The 14,090-nt window shown below is 39.3% G+C and overlaps 1 protein-coding gene across 2 annotated transcripts in view; it reads left to right on the top strand.

Moving 5' to 3' along the window:
- Nucleotides 1–14,090, top strand: part of TBL1XR1 (TBL1X/Y related 1) — a 109,682-nt gene that overhangs the window by 61,180 nt on the left and 34,412 nt on the right. The window contains exon 3 of one of the 2 annotated variants that reach the window (XM_071438043.1): nt 9,515–9,582. The exons of the other annotated variant lie outside the window; for it this stretch is intronic. The gene's annotated coding sequence lies outside the window, so the exon portion shown is untranslated. The remainder of the gene's footprint in view (nt 1–9,514; nt 9,583–14,090) is intronic. 2 annotated transcript variants of the gene reach the window in all.

Here is a 14,090-nt window from a genome sequence, read left to right on the forward strand (position 1 = left end):
CAGGATGCTCCTTTTTCTGCTCTTCTGCAGATAGTGTCAGGCATCTGGAGAGAGAAAGGGAGGAGAACTATTTTCAGGGCAAATCACAGAACCTAAGCTAGAAGAAAACTCAGTGAAATAGGTGATATTTTTTTAAAATGTAACCCTCCTCTTTCAAAGTCCCCAACACAGTCAAGTTTTTTTCAGAGGAGATTGGGGTTTTTAGACTTTGTTGGTGACTCTTCCATTTAGATCCAGTCTGAAGATAGAGTGGTTTGTTCTATTGCACCTCAGGGTGCGCTGCTGGTGGTACCAGCAATTAAAGCTGGTCTTTCTCTGGGAAAGAACAAAATTAGATCCAGGAATTTCTTATGACCATCTCCTGGACACTCACTCCTCCTAGCATCTCTGTGTCCAGTGTCCCACCCAGTTGCACTGCTTCTTATTTTCTTTTGCATACACTTCTAGATGGAAAAATATTTGCACCAGCTTATGTGATGTAATAAAGGCTATTAAAATCCAACATGGCTTTTGTACATATAGTTGCCTGTAATGGAAGTGAGGTATTAATTTGGGAAGGCATACAAAAGGGGTATTGTAATTGAGCAGTGGCTGACATGTCGCTCAAAACTCAAAGTAGGTTGTACTATAAATATAGTCTCTTGTTTTGCAATTGACATTTTGCTAGTGGGTGGCTAATTTGAAAGGAAATAGACCAGTGATCTAATATTAATAACTAATTAATAGTTATGTGGATATTTTAAGTCTATTTTTCTGCTTATTTATAGGCATATATTATTCATCTATGCTGTGTATCCTTTGCATGTATGTTTAATTCTGAAACTTTTGCTTCGGTAGCATACAGGCTTTGCAATCAAAAGCTTGATAGCAAAGTTGGTATGTTCTTCAAACCCACTTTTTGAGGATGGCAATGTCAAAGTAAGAACACTTTAACCACTGAGGGAAGTCTCCCCCTTGAAGCAAGGCCTAAGAGGAAAGCCAGTGATGCATTGTCTACATCTCACCTGTATTTGTGAGCCCTAATCAGCATCACTCCTGTATGTATCCTCTGTTTAAAGTAGAATACAGAGCAGGTTTTAGGCTTCCACTGAAAGTGTGTGGCTCATAGACAAAATGAAGAGGAATAAAATAAGAAGGAGCATCTCAGAGGCAGCTTGATCCTTTGGGATCAGAATAAAACATGCATTCAAGTGCTCATTGCTTCTCGCAGCATGTGTGTTACTATACCAGAGAGAGGTGATGTTTTTGTTTGCTCTGATGGGACAAACTTCAACACAGGGTTTTGTCTCTTCTACCTATTCCCCCTGTCTCCTGCCTTCTCTCTCACACTCACATTCATCTGTAAATTAATAAGTATATGTGATACTTGTCCTTTTAATGAATTCTTAATTGAATTGATAATAAGACAGGAAGACTATGGGAGAGATTCATTGTACTTCGTATATGCCTGATATTTTTAGATCTGTTTTGTCACATAGCCAAACATTTTTAAATGTATTCCACCAAACTCCCCAGAGCAGTGCTGTGACATCTGGGCCTTGACTGTTAGCTGTGGTATTTGTGTGTGTTGTCTTTGCATCTCATCCCTCTTGTGTGAATAACTTTGCTGTGAAGTGCTCAACTCACAGGGAACGAACGTTGTTTGCCACTATCTCTAGAGTTTGCATTACTCATTTAGCTGCTGTCCTAGGAGGTTTAAGGTGTGTCCTATTTCTTGTTGTTGGATTAAAACCCTGCTGCAGTCACCTGTGGGACTCACCTGTTGGTGGAAGCACCCGTGCTCCCTTCAACCACAGCTGCATCTGCTGCATTCAGGTCTTCTCAGCATTTGTAGCAGATGTGAGGAAAAGCCCATATTAGCAGCAGATGTGTGACAACAAGCAGATATACAGAATTCTGCCTTTTAATGCCCTGCAGAGGGTGAGTGAGGGTTGCAGCTGTTTGCTTGTTGCAGGGCATGGCATTGATGACAGAGGAAACATTGTGTGGGGCTTTTAGCTTCTGTGCCTTTCCAAAGGTGCTGAGCTCTTCTGTATTTGGTCTCCCCAAAGCTGTGTCTCTGTGTTCCAGCATAGTTCACAGTGTCATTGCTGTGAATCAAACAGCTGTGGATAGATCCCTTGGAGCAAGCATCCTCCTTCCATTTTCTTACAGATATCCAGAGATTGCAATCTCAAAGTGCTTTTGGTTGTTTGTTTGGGCTTTTGTTTTTGTTTGTTTTAGTTTGGTTGGTTTTTTTTGGGAGGTGGAGGCAGTTTCTTTTTCCTGGTTCTTATGTACTTTGCTATGCAGAGGGCAGCTCTGGGCAGAGAACCAGTCCTGAAAATCCTGAGTCACAGATGCAGGGATCTTAGCTGGGGAGGTTGATGTTCCAGGCATCACTTGGAATCCAGGCCATTTGAGGAAGTGCTTGAGGTTGTTGTCCATTGATAAAATCCATTGATAAAATGCAGCTGGCAGTGTTTGTCCAGCTCCAAGGACAGAGCTGACACCAGTGATGCACTCGTGGTGCTCAGGGTTGTGTGTGGGGCCAAATGAGGCACACAGAGTTTAAACTCTGCAGGACACATCAGGTTTGAGTTCTTTGATTTCTCTGACTTCAGAGTCAGTTTGAAGCATGTTGGAAGTGACTGTCAGGGGGTTGTTTTGAAGTTTTTGTCCCTGTATATTTTTCTGACTCTTTTTCGTATGACAGTTCATGTTTTTATTTTCAGTTCTCTGTGACTCAGGGAATCTTTTCTCTATGTGTATGCTTATTCCAAGCAGTATTTAATATAGTTGATTCTCATGTAATAATGAGAACCCATCAAAAGATGCAGTCTTAATCTGACAAGGTTTATAGATGCTTTGTTGTTCTCTAGCAATAAAAAACTCCCTCTTAAAAATTTTGCAAAAATTCTCTTGTATTTAATGTGTTGACATGGTGTTATGTTGTAGGTTGGATTTGATGATCTCAGAGGTCTTTTCCAACCTAAATGATTCTGTGGCAACTTCAGTGTTTTCTTCTCTGTAAAAAGCATATCTGCACCTGGGCAATCCTGCTTGCCCTTGTAATATTTACTTGCTAACCTTTTGTATTAAAAATAGTAAACCATGTTTGTCAAATAACATAGCAGGTCACAACACTTCAGGCATCTTAAAAATTACCTGTCTTGGTAGTGCACTGGAAGTGTCAGACACTGAGAATGTGAAACAATGGTTCCTGTGGAAGGTTCTTGTGTCTTGAGCTGCTTCTGATCTACCAGTAAATTCAAAGAACTTCACATCTGGTTGTGAGCAGGAGCAATAGGCAGTTCATGTGTTGGAAATAAACAAGTGAAGTTCATGAATGACTCTCATACACACATTGTGACCATGGTCACAGGGGTTTTCAGGTGAAGTAAGAGATGAGAATGTTGACTCCATGATCAGAAGGCTTGATTTATTATTTTATGATATATATATTACATTATAACTATACTAAAAAGAAAAGGAAGGAGAAGGTTTCCTCAGAAACTAGCTAAGCTAAGAATAGAATAGAAAAGAATGGTAACAAAGGCCGCTCTCTCAGACTCTGTCCGAGATAGCTCAGTCCTTGATTGGCCATTAATTATAAGCATCCAAGATGGGCCAGTCACAGGTGGACCTGTTGCATTCCACAGCAGCAGATCAGCATTGTTTACATTCTGTCTCTGAGGCCTCTCAGCTTCTCAGAAGGAAAAATCCTAAAGAAAGGATTTTTAGTGAAAAGATGTCTGCGACAACACATGAGTTTTGAAGTATGGATGATTTTAATGTCTGGGATCCTTGTTTGGTTTGGATGTATAGACTTGGAATACAGTCTTCCAACTGAATGGAATTTTTTTTTTTACTGTTTTTGCTTTAGTTTCTCTTATGTTCCATAAGTATCTCGCTAGTGCTGCTTTGGTGTTTATAGGTTTTGAGGTGGTGTTTTCCTACATGAACACACAATTTTCTGAGTAGCAGCACAAATAATTGTCCTTTTGCAAACATTTTTTCTCCCCCTCTCATATTATTAAAGGCCCATTGAGTCTGAAAATTAAGTAATGTAGCTTCCCACAAACATGCATATTTTTCAGCATAATTGGAAGATGTTTTGGATTACTGTCTTCAGGCCTGTGGAGCCAAGAACCCAATTATAGGCATGGTTAGAAGGCGATCGTGTGCGTTAGTCAGATTATAACAAGATTCCAATAATGTAAAATTGCTGCACGACAAATTAGTTTGTATAGTTTTGACAGTTGTTGCCTTTAATAAACTAAATTATAAAGCAATACACAGCTGCAGCGCTTGCGAAATTGAAGAAAAATTGACTCTTATTTCCCTGTCAAAATCTTTTCCACAGAGCAGGACCATGGGCATGTGTAGGTCTGGTCTGAGTTGTTCAGTGGGCTTTGAGAGTCCACCTGTCCCAAGATGATTTTCTCTGTGAGGAGATGAGAGGTTACAGGAGCTGCGTTTAAGACTTTGTCAGGCACCTCCTTTTTACTGTTAGTGATGACAGATGCAGTCACAATCTTTTGGGCTGACACTTGTAAAGCCAAGATTTGGGGGGAGGCTAATTGTAATTTATATATAAATGATGACTAGATTAATGCTGCCTGCTTATTTGCACTACAAACCTGAGCTCAAGTCTCCTGGCAGAGTGCAGGAGCCATCAATGTGGTAACTCCATGTACCAATTGAATTGGATCTCTGAAATCCAAGAACCTGTTGTTCCCTGGAGTAAGGTGTTACTACAACACTAAAACAATGCAAAATCTACTACATTCTGGCAATCAGGCTATTCAATCAGTAGCTTTTTTACACTTTTCTGTCCTGAGCTATGTTCCAGCTGCAGGTTTGAGAACCACTGTGGCTGCCAAGTGACATTTGTATCTATGCTGGCAAGTCTCTATTTTAGTGATACGGACTTTAATTAGATACGACAGAATTATGATACAACCTGTTTTGGTCCAGTTTAGGACCAAGTCCCACTATTTTTACATGCATTTCCAAGCAAATTAAAGCCCAGTTTGAGATCTGTGCTCCATCCCAGCTACTTGATATCTATTCAAAAGGGAGACTCCAGCAGCACATGGTCACTGCCCTGCAGTTTGGAGCTTTCCTTTTCACAGTCCAGGAGCAGCAAGGGCAGACCTTATTTCTGAGTGTCCTTGGCTGCTGTCGCTTGCAGGGTTTCAGCTCCTGCACTTTTCTCCTGGGAGAACATGATGGCACTGACTTAATGGGGGTAAATGGGAAGATGAAGGCTGCTCATTTTCTGTGCGTGGTGAGGGTGAATCTCTGGTCATGAATTCAGAGGCAGGCACGAAGTACAGAGCAGCCTTCTGCTCTCACAGTGCTGACAGTGATATTGGTTGATGGCGTTAAATAAAGCTGCTAGAGATTGTGTAGAGTGGCAAAGGAGAAAAGGGAAAAAAAAGTATTTATTTACCATATTCTAAAATGGTAAAATGGAGAATTTTCAGGAGTGAGAATGATGACCAGCTTTACAGTGCTTTTGAGTGGCTTACATTTTGAAGGGTGGTTTTTTTTGGTTTTTTTTTTTGAAAAAGAGCTGCAAGCTCCAGACATCATTTTTAATGACCATGCAAAATACTGGCTGTAGTATTTGCAGCACCAGTCATGAAACAATACTCTTGGAGGTAGTCTTTAAAAATTAAATACTTCTACCTTCCAGTTTTGAAAAAACAATTCCTGTGTTTGATTTTATCAATAAGCATATCCTTATAAAACTTAAATGCTTTAAGCCAAATAGCATGCATTATGGTCAGGCCAAAGAACTGGAATATCTGTCAAATAGAAAGGATGAGAATTTCAGCATCTTGTTTCCAAAATAGTTGTACACACTCCTTGCTTCCTTCATGTGCCCTTGGCAGTCAGTCAGCTGTAAGACTTTTTGAACACCATGATGTGCTCTGAAAATATCCTCTGCACTTCGTAAATTGTTAAGAGGATGAATTATGGAAATGACAGTGGATAAGGAAGAGCAGCAAAGATGCACATTCACTTGGGACATTGCCTTGAGGCTGGTGTCATTTGTTGGTTGGATGGTCTTTGAAATAGAGGCATTAGAGGGAATAAGTTGTAGCAAGCAGATGAAATATCTCATTTATAGGCATACTCATTGCACAGAAAGAAAACAACATCAAATATTATTAACAGGTGGTCTAGTGGGAAGGCAGCAGTAAACAATACTTCCTAAAAGTGAGCAATTCCTCTCTCCCTGATGGGCCACATTCAGTTTATAAAATGCACATCAGTATTTTAATGACCACATAGTTTACTTTTTTGTCTTGTTTTCCCTAACTACATATGGTTTGAAATCAAAACAAGCAAAACCCTAGTCAGTCATTAAAAAAAAAGTAAGTCATTAAAAAAAGTAAAAGTTATTGTTTGTTTGTTGAAAAAACCTTTTGATTATTTTTACTTTTTTGTTTTTCATTTAAAAATTAAGTCCTAATCTAACAGCAGTATGGATTTTGTTTAAAATAAATACAAGAGAAGAAAAATAAAAAAATGTTTTGGAAAAAACCCCACCAATGGAATGGGTAAATGGGCTCTGGGCTGATCAGGGAGCATGCTCTAGTGGCAGGTTAATCCAGCATGGCTTTCTTGGGTGCCCATCCTCCACCTGCACTGGTATTAATCAGCTTCTTTAAGAAAGTGACATTTTCACAGAATCTTATTAAATTTACCATCTCTGTTGCTCTCCAGTGCCAAGGCAAGTGCAATGTGTTTACATGTGGCATCATCACATATATTGGTGGTAGTGAGATGAAATTCCTGCTCTCTAATTAATTTTGCAGTGGGGAAGTTATGTCTATTTTTGCAGATGGTTTTTAAATGCACAGATATTTTAAGCTGCAGAGGGGAAGATTTCATGCTCACGATGCACAAATTCTTATGGAGTGTGAGCATTTTAGTAACAGACACAGTTGTTAAGTTTCCCTGCTAGCATCACGTAAAATGTTGGGTTCTCAAGCCCTGCACATTTTTGCAGTGTTTTCTGTTCTAGTCTTCTCCCCAAGGCTGGAAAATTTCTTTACTCCTTCCTCTCTTGTTCAACTTTGTTTTTCATTAATGAGACTGTAAGTTTACAGTTTGATTCTCTTCAGGTTTCTGAAATACACATAGATATGCATCTTGTAAGAAAGAAAAATAAAATACTAAGTAACTTTGAAGCCATTCACAGCTGAAGAGTAGGTGTAGTAATGGAAACTATGCCCTGTGATTACAGGTGAGCACCCTGAGATGGGCTTCATTTCATCATATCACTTGGTAGAAATATAGTTAAATGTGAAGTTTTTTATCCTACATCCTTCACTGTATGTGAAGGGTTTTTTGCCACAAATTCTATTCACATCACTAACATTATATATAGAGTCTTTAAGTAATGTGTCTGTGCAGCACATGCTAAAATTTTTATTCTTATTAATTTGAAGCACATAAAAAATAAAATTTAGCGGATTCTCTGATGGTCATGTTATGAGCTGCAAGTGCCTGCAGAAGTAGCTGACTATCAGGATCCATCTGAAAAATTTCTTTTATTGCTTAGTCATTGCTAAAAGCCCTGTTAAGTTAGGCCATGCATTTAATTGTTGCTGTTCCCTCAGCCCTCTCCATGCCATGGCTGAAGGAGCTGAGCAGGTTTCTGCTGCTGTAGGGAGGTTCGTGCAATGGTGAAATTCTGTGTTCAGTGTGTTTTGTGTTTTCTTGTGTGTGCTCTGTGGGGAACTGTGGAGAGGAAAGGAATTCCTCTTAAAGCAGCTCCTGTTGAGGGTGTGGTGGTTCCTCTGCTCTCCTGTAGGGCCTCCGGGTTCTTTCTGTTGTTTGGCATCATTTTGGGGGTAATTCCAGTTATTTCCTTCAGCAGAGCTTGTTCCAAATGAATGAGAAAACCTTAATGTAAACATAAAGTGTACAAGGTTCAAAGCATAAAAATTGAAACTTACTGCTCTGTCTTGTTTGTTCAACCAGCAGGATCAACATCCCCTTTTCATGACCTTTTGCACTTGGAGTTAAAATTTTATAAGCTTTTAAACTTTGCTTCTGATTGTTTTTTCCAAATCAAATTTTAGCAATGCAGTTGGCATATACAGTTAGGTTTGTAGAAATGATCAAAGCAGTACATAATGGCCTAGCAGGGAATTAAAATTACATTAATGGAGGGCCAGGACCTTTTCACTTAGTTCTTGTGAACTACTGTCAGTGTTAAAGGAGGACCAGGACACTTTTCCAGTCCAGGGTGGTGGTATCATGCTTTTGGAGATTATTGTGCATTTGGCTGTTGGAGGCTTTTCTGGAGGGAAAGAGGAGAAGTTTACTTGATTCTCTTGGGAACTGACACATGGAAAATGATTGCTGACCAAAATACCCTGTGGCTCCCCAGTCAAAAGAGGAAAAAAAATTCAAGTCTTATTGAGCTTAGCAACAGACAAAATAGCAGAGGGTTTCTTAGAGGTCACTGCTTTTAGGATGATGGAAAGTCTGAAATGCTAAGTCCTGTTTAAGGCATATATTGCCTTCCTTGGTTTTAATCCTAGTATTAAGGAGGTGCTGTGGAAGTTTTAGTGTTACTTGTAATGAATTTTGTGAGCCTTTGTAGCTGGAGTTCAGTGCTTAGAAACTTGTTTCTTCCTTTCCTGATCCCCTTCCAGAGGGCAGAGTTAGCTGTTTCACTATTGAGTGCATCCTGCTTCAAACAGCATTTTTTTGACATGTGGATTCTTTTCTTGTGGTGCCCAGACAGTGCTCCTGTGCTTCTGCCTTCAATCTTCTCCTTAATCCTTTAGTTTACATAAGATCACTTTCTAATGATTTAATCTGTAATGAATATTGGTGGTAGGAATCAGCATGTTACACAAATACAGGATCAGGAATTATTCTGATCACAGGTGTGTAATGTTTTAATTTTGAAGTCACCTGTAGAAATGAACTTAATGAGGGTATTTTAAGGATTGTTCATAAAACTGGCTCTTTATAATTTGTTGGTGTGAAATTCAGCTCCTGAATGGTCACTTTTGAAAACACTGGATGGTTTGATCATAGCCTTGTGTTTCCTGGTTTTTATCTTCCTATTGAATAATTTTATTTGTATTGGTTAGCACTGAAATATCTATTGCATCAATACTTACCCCTTTGTAAACTTTTTCTGGAGTCTCATAAAGTTCACTTTGTCAATGTGGACAGACAAAAAGAACAGGAATTCCTTTGAAGCTAATGTGCTGTTCTGTGGTGGGGATTTGCTTTCAACTAAAAGAGTGAGAAGAGGATAGAGTTGAAACTGTGACTGTAATTTGTTTTTTAAAATAAATTCCATGTAAATAATTAAGGTCTCTAATTTTTGTTTGTTTATTTTCTTAACTAAGCATATATTGTTATCAGTAGGAAACTGAATGTTGTTTTAATTCTTTCAGTAAAAAGACTGGTAGAAAAATAGCTTTTATCCTTTTTTCATCCTTTAAAATAAATATTGATAGAAACTATCATAATATGGTTTGTGTTACAGGTGGTGTAATACCAAGGGCTGTACTGCTGCCACATCACAATTTTGTGGGGTTTCAGAGAGTAGTTCTGGTAAGGACACTCAATGATTTATCTATTTATTTGTCATAAAAGTGGGCTGTAGTTTGGTACAATTTAGTATTACCTGCATTTACAGTATTTGTTAGGTATCAGTTTCTGCAGTTCACTGAATCCTTACATTAAGTGTTCTTTTATTCAATGGTCTTTAACAGCTCCTTTTGGAGCTGTTAGTGTCTCATGTGTAAATCCATATTCATTTTGTTGAGAGTTACGATATAACACATCAATTCACACTATGGAAATAATAATAAATAGACCCTTTGTCAAAACACATTGTAAAAACTGTATTTGTCTCCTTGAAGTGTGGAGTCACTATTGCCTCGGTGTGTATCAGTTCTAAAAAAGGGTGTAAAATTACTGTATTTTGATTATAGTATGTTTTTTTTTAAGTGCTAAAGTCCTGTCTTCCTAAAGGAAAATACAAGTGTGTGGTTCAGAGGGCAAATATGCAGACTGTGTGTTGTTATTAGTGTCTTCTTAAATGTGATGTACAGTCATGATTTTGCAGTTATTTTCTTTAAATGTATGGAACTGCAATCCCTGTATCATTTCTTTTGGTTTTGGAAACTTTTCCTTAGATATGTTTTCTTATCTCTTCTCCACTGGAGATAACATAACTCCGCTGGAGTTACAAGGGAGATGAGATTACCTATACTTATTCTTAGAAAGGGAAAATTCCTTGTGCACCAGGCCATCAGCAGCCATGCTCAAGTATTGTGCAAGAGCACAATTGAGCATTTGTTCTTTCAGCAGGAGATAACTGAGACCACATTTGTATCTGTAGAATTTTTAATATATACCATAATTTAACAAATGTCTTGTGGGTGTAGCAGATGTCTTTTCTTTCCCCTGCACCCCCTTCCTTTTTTTTTTTTTTTTTTTAAATTTGCAATCCCTTAAAATTTTTGGCAAACTCTCTATGTGTGCTGTCCTAGGTCATTAGAGGGCACTCAGAGACAGAGGGAATTTATTTTAGCAAACCCTACCTTGCAAGTAGCCCCCCACAAGGTAGAGAAGGATATTGCTGATGTTCTTTGTGGTCTTGCAGGGTAGTGTGGTACTGGCTCTGCTCCAACACATCACTTAAGCAGTTGAAGGCAGCTGGGCTGGAATATGTTTAAATATTCTTCTGGATTGATCTGTATCCATGTGTACCTTCTAAAAACAAGGTGGGGTCCACAAGAATTTCTCAATGGGGTTTTCTGGTCAAGCTAAGAAACAAATAAGGCATTGGAGATATTGAGGAGAGAGAGGGGTGTCCTTGCTTGAGAAGTCTCTGGACTGATAAATTAAAGCAGCAAAAGGTGTTGGAAGTTGTGAGTGAATAAAGACTAAAGCCATTTTTCCTTCTGCCATGGCACTAGGTTGGTTTATCTAAAATAATTGGGCATGGCACTACTCACACTGTGTAATTTCCAGTCCTGTAAATCCATAATGCCAGGAGCATGCACCACTCATGCATGTAGGCTTACTTTAGAATTTCTAAGTCTTGGAGTGGCAGAAAATGGGCTTTTAGATTTACAGGAGAGAAATGGCTTTGGGAAGGTTTGAGTAGCATCACTCAAGAATGTTAAATGGCAATTCTGCAAAGTAAAAACATCATCGCTTTATAAATATTGTAAGAAAAGAAAGATGATGGGAGCTCTTTGGAGTCTGAGAAATACTGAAAATTTTTCAAAATGTTGTGAGCAATTTGTGCAGTACTTATTAAAGTATAATGTCATCTGGAAAAGTCATGGACTTCTTCATCTCTATCATCTCTTTATTTTCAAATAATGCTCCCATTACTGAAAGTGGGTGAGCAGAATTTTATGTGCATAGAATCTGTTTGAGGCGAGGTAGAGGTAACCAAAGATGATGAGTTTCTTTTTGTCAAGAGCCATCCTATGTAATTTGTTTGACACTGAACTAGCAGAAGCAGTTCCTGTGCTTGGTTCATTCTGCAGAAAGCAGAGCAGAGGTCACTTGTGGGACAAGCTGCAGCCCATTTCAGTGCAGCTGCCTGGGTAATAGTGGCCTGCAGTTACAAGGCAGGGTGTATTTCCATCTCTGCTAATGTTTTAGCTTGACTCAGCAAAACTGGTTTTTCTACACAAAGCTGTGGCTGTGTTTCCAATTGCATCAGTGGAGGAGCATTTTAATTCAAAATAGCACCTTCTGCTGGAGGGGGGTCCTTATCAGACAGATGAGGTATTGTCAGGTTTTGAATAGTTTGCTTCAAAGGGGATTAATTAAAAAATTAGTGAGAACAGATGTCTGATGTTGGCCTGAACAGTCAGAAAGAAGAGGAAATGTCCTGGGTTTGAACTTTTTATCTTAATTGGATCCCTTGTGACTCTCAGCCCATTTGATAAGAGTTTATTCAGTAGACTCTCCTGCTTCTACTGTACAAAGCCAACAGCTTTAAATTTTAAAGTTTTTATGTATGGGTTAGGCACTCAGGCAAGTTTTTGCATACAGCTTGGGAGGATGATTCCTTCACAAAACAAAAACTTTATATACCACAGGTTGCTTTAGTATAGCTTTTTTATATCCCATGTGCTATACAGAAACGCAAAATAGCGTTCTTTTAAACTATTTTTAAATATATTTTTGAATGTCATTATATATTCTTGTACAGGTGTGTTCAGGCTCCTTTTACCAGTTAGACCTTCTGTAGAGTGCCAAATTAGCAAGAGGAACATTTGGTATGCTGCTTTAATCTTCTAAGATCAACAATGCAATTACTTGTAGAGATGCAGGTGACTTTGCAATGTGTAGGAGCTGTCTGGGGCTGTGTTATGGCAGGCACAATCATCCAATCTCTGGGAATTTTTCCTTTGCAGTAGTATAAATATGCCTTTAGACTTAAGTGCTGATGAAGTATCAGAACTTGGCATTTATTCAAAGTTGTCCTTAGTGTGGGATAATTTGAGTTAGGCAAAATATTCCAATTTCTACAGGCAAGGAAAGAAGCTTGTTTTTATTTTTCAGAGCTTTCTGTGAAAGAAAAGGCTTGTCTTGATGATTCAGATATTGGAACAGTTCCCAGTAAAAAAAAAAAAAGGTATATTGCAGGGAATGGAGAATCTGGTCAAGGAGGCTGATGGCACTGACAGTGTCGTGTGCCTCTTCCATGTATTATAGACATACCACTTCAGCATACATGCTATTCTTAATATTCTGTCAAAAGACCCTTGATACAGCTTCATTTTGAGGAGAAAAAAAAAAAAGCAAATGCTGAAGGCAGAAGGGGGATCAGCTTAATGTCTAGGCAATTTTTGGAGGCATGAGTGAGGTTTTTCATCAAATATATATATGCTTGAAGGGAAAAATCAATACAACTTCTTATTGAACTTTTGGTATAGCTAATATAGATGGAGATGTCTCTGCCAAAATATACACCACTAATACCTAGACAGTACAGGTTTTGCTCATGAAAACCTCCACAGTCAGATTTGGGGTATGGTACAGAGTAGGACGTAGGGATGCAGAGATGAAATGTGTGCATTGAGGGTGGTTCCTGTAGCAGAAACTGAAAATTGTATAAATTAAGGGAAGAGATACTTGCAGGCTTAGAAAACAATCTGTCCCTTGTTGCAGAGTCCCTGGGGCTGAGGTGTGTTTGTCAGAGCTGCCTGTGTGCCCACCAGGGTCTCCAGTCCCACCGTGGGACTGCACCGAGGGTCACTGCACTGCCCCTCTCGTCCCTGGGTTGTCACCTCACTGCCTCCTGGGCCCTGAAGGGACCATGAGGACAGAATGTTGGGGAAGATGAAACAGAAAGCCTTATAAATATGATTGTCTGGCAAAAGATTTTGAGAATATAGAAACTATAAGCGAGATTGAAATGAAGGCAAGCTTTGAGATCCCTTCATTACTGAACAATGAGAAAACAACAGTGTGGCCACTGAAGGTGATCCCCTTCTGATGAAACAAAACCCTCTGCAAGCAGGCAGCTCCAAGGGTCCGAGCAGACCCTGCCAGCTTGGCAGAAGGGGTCCAAAGAGGCGTTTTTAGGGTTTAAAATGTAGCACAGTATGGTAATGTAATGATTCCTATAGGTTGTATGGAAATGCTATAGGATTTGGATGTTGTACTAGATTGGTTAGTGAGAATCAGAAAATTCAACACAGAAGATGATTTATTGTATTGGAACGGGAGCTTCGCTCACTCACTTTTCTGTGCTCTTAGCTCTTACTCTTGCTCTTACCTCTTGTCTCTTAGCTCTTGCCTTTTACTCTCTTACTCTCTCATCCTCTCTCCCCCTCTCTTCTCTTGGGCCTGCTCTGAGCTGTGCCTGGCAGCTCCCAGCAGGGCCCTGCACCCAGGCCCTTTGCAATAACCCTCAAGTTCCAGGAGCTGGCTCCAGAGATCTCTCATCTCCGTCTGTCCTGACCTGATGCTACCCCCCATCAATCCTACAAGGAATAATGCCCAGTCTTTCATTTTGTAAAAGTAAAGCAGCACTCTGCCCTAGTGACTGACCCTGTGGCCCCTACCCCACCTCTGGCCACTTT

This window comes from Agelaius tricolor, unplaced genomic scaffold, assembly GCF_023055355.1.
Source record: "Agelaius tricolor isolate 1412-34295 unplaced genomic scaffold, bAgeTri1.0.p SCAF_12, whole genome shotgun sequence".
NCBI classification, from domain to species: Eukaryota; Metazoa; Chordata; class Aves; order Passeriformes; family Icteridae; genus Agelaius; species Agelaius tricolor.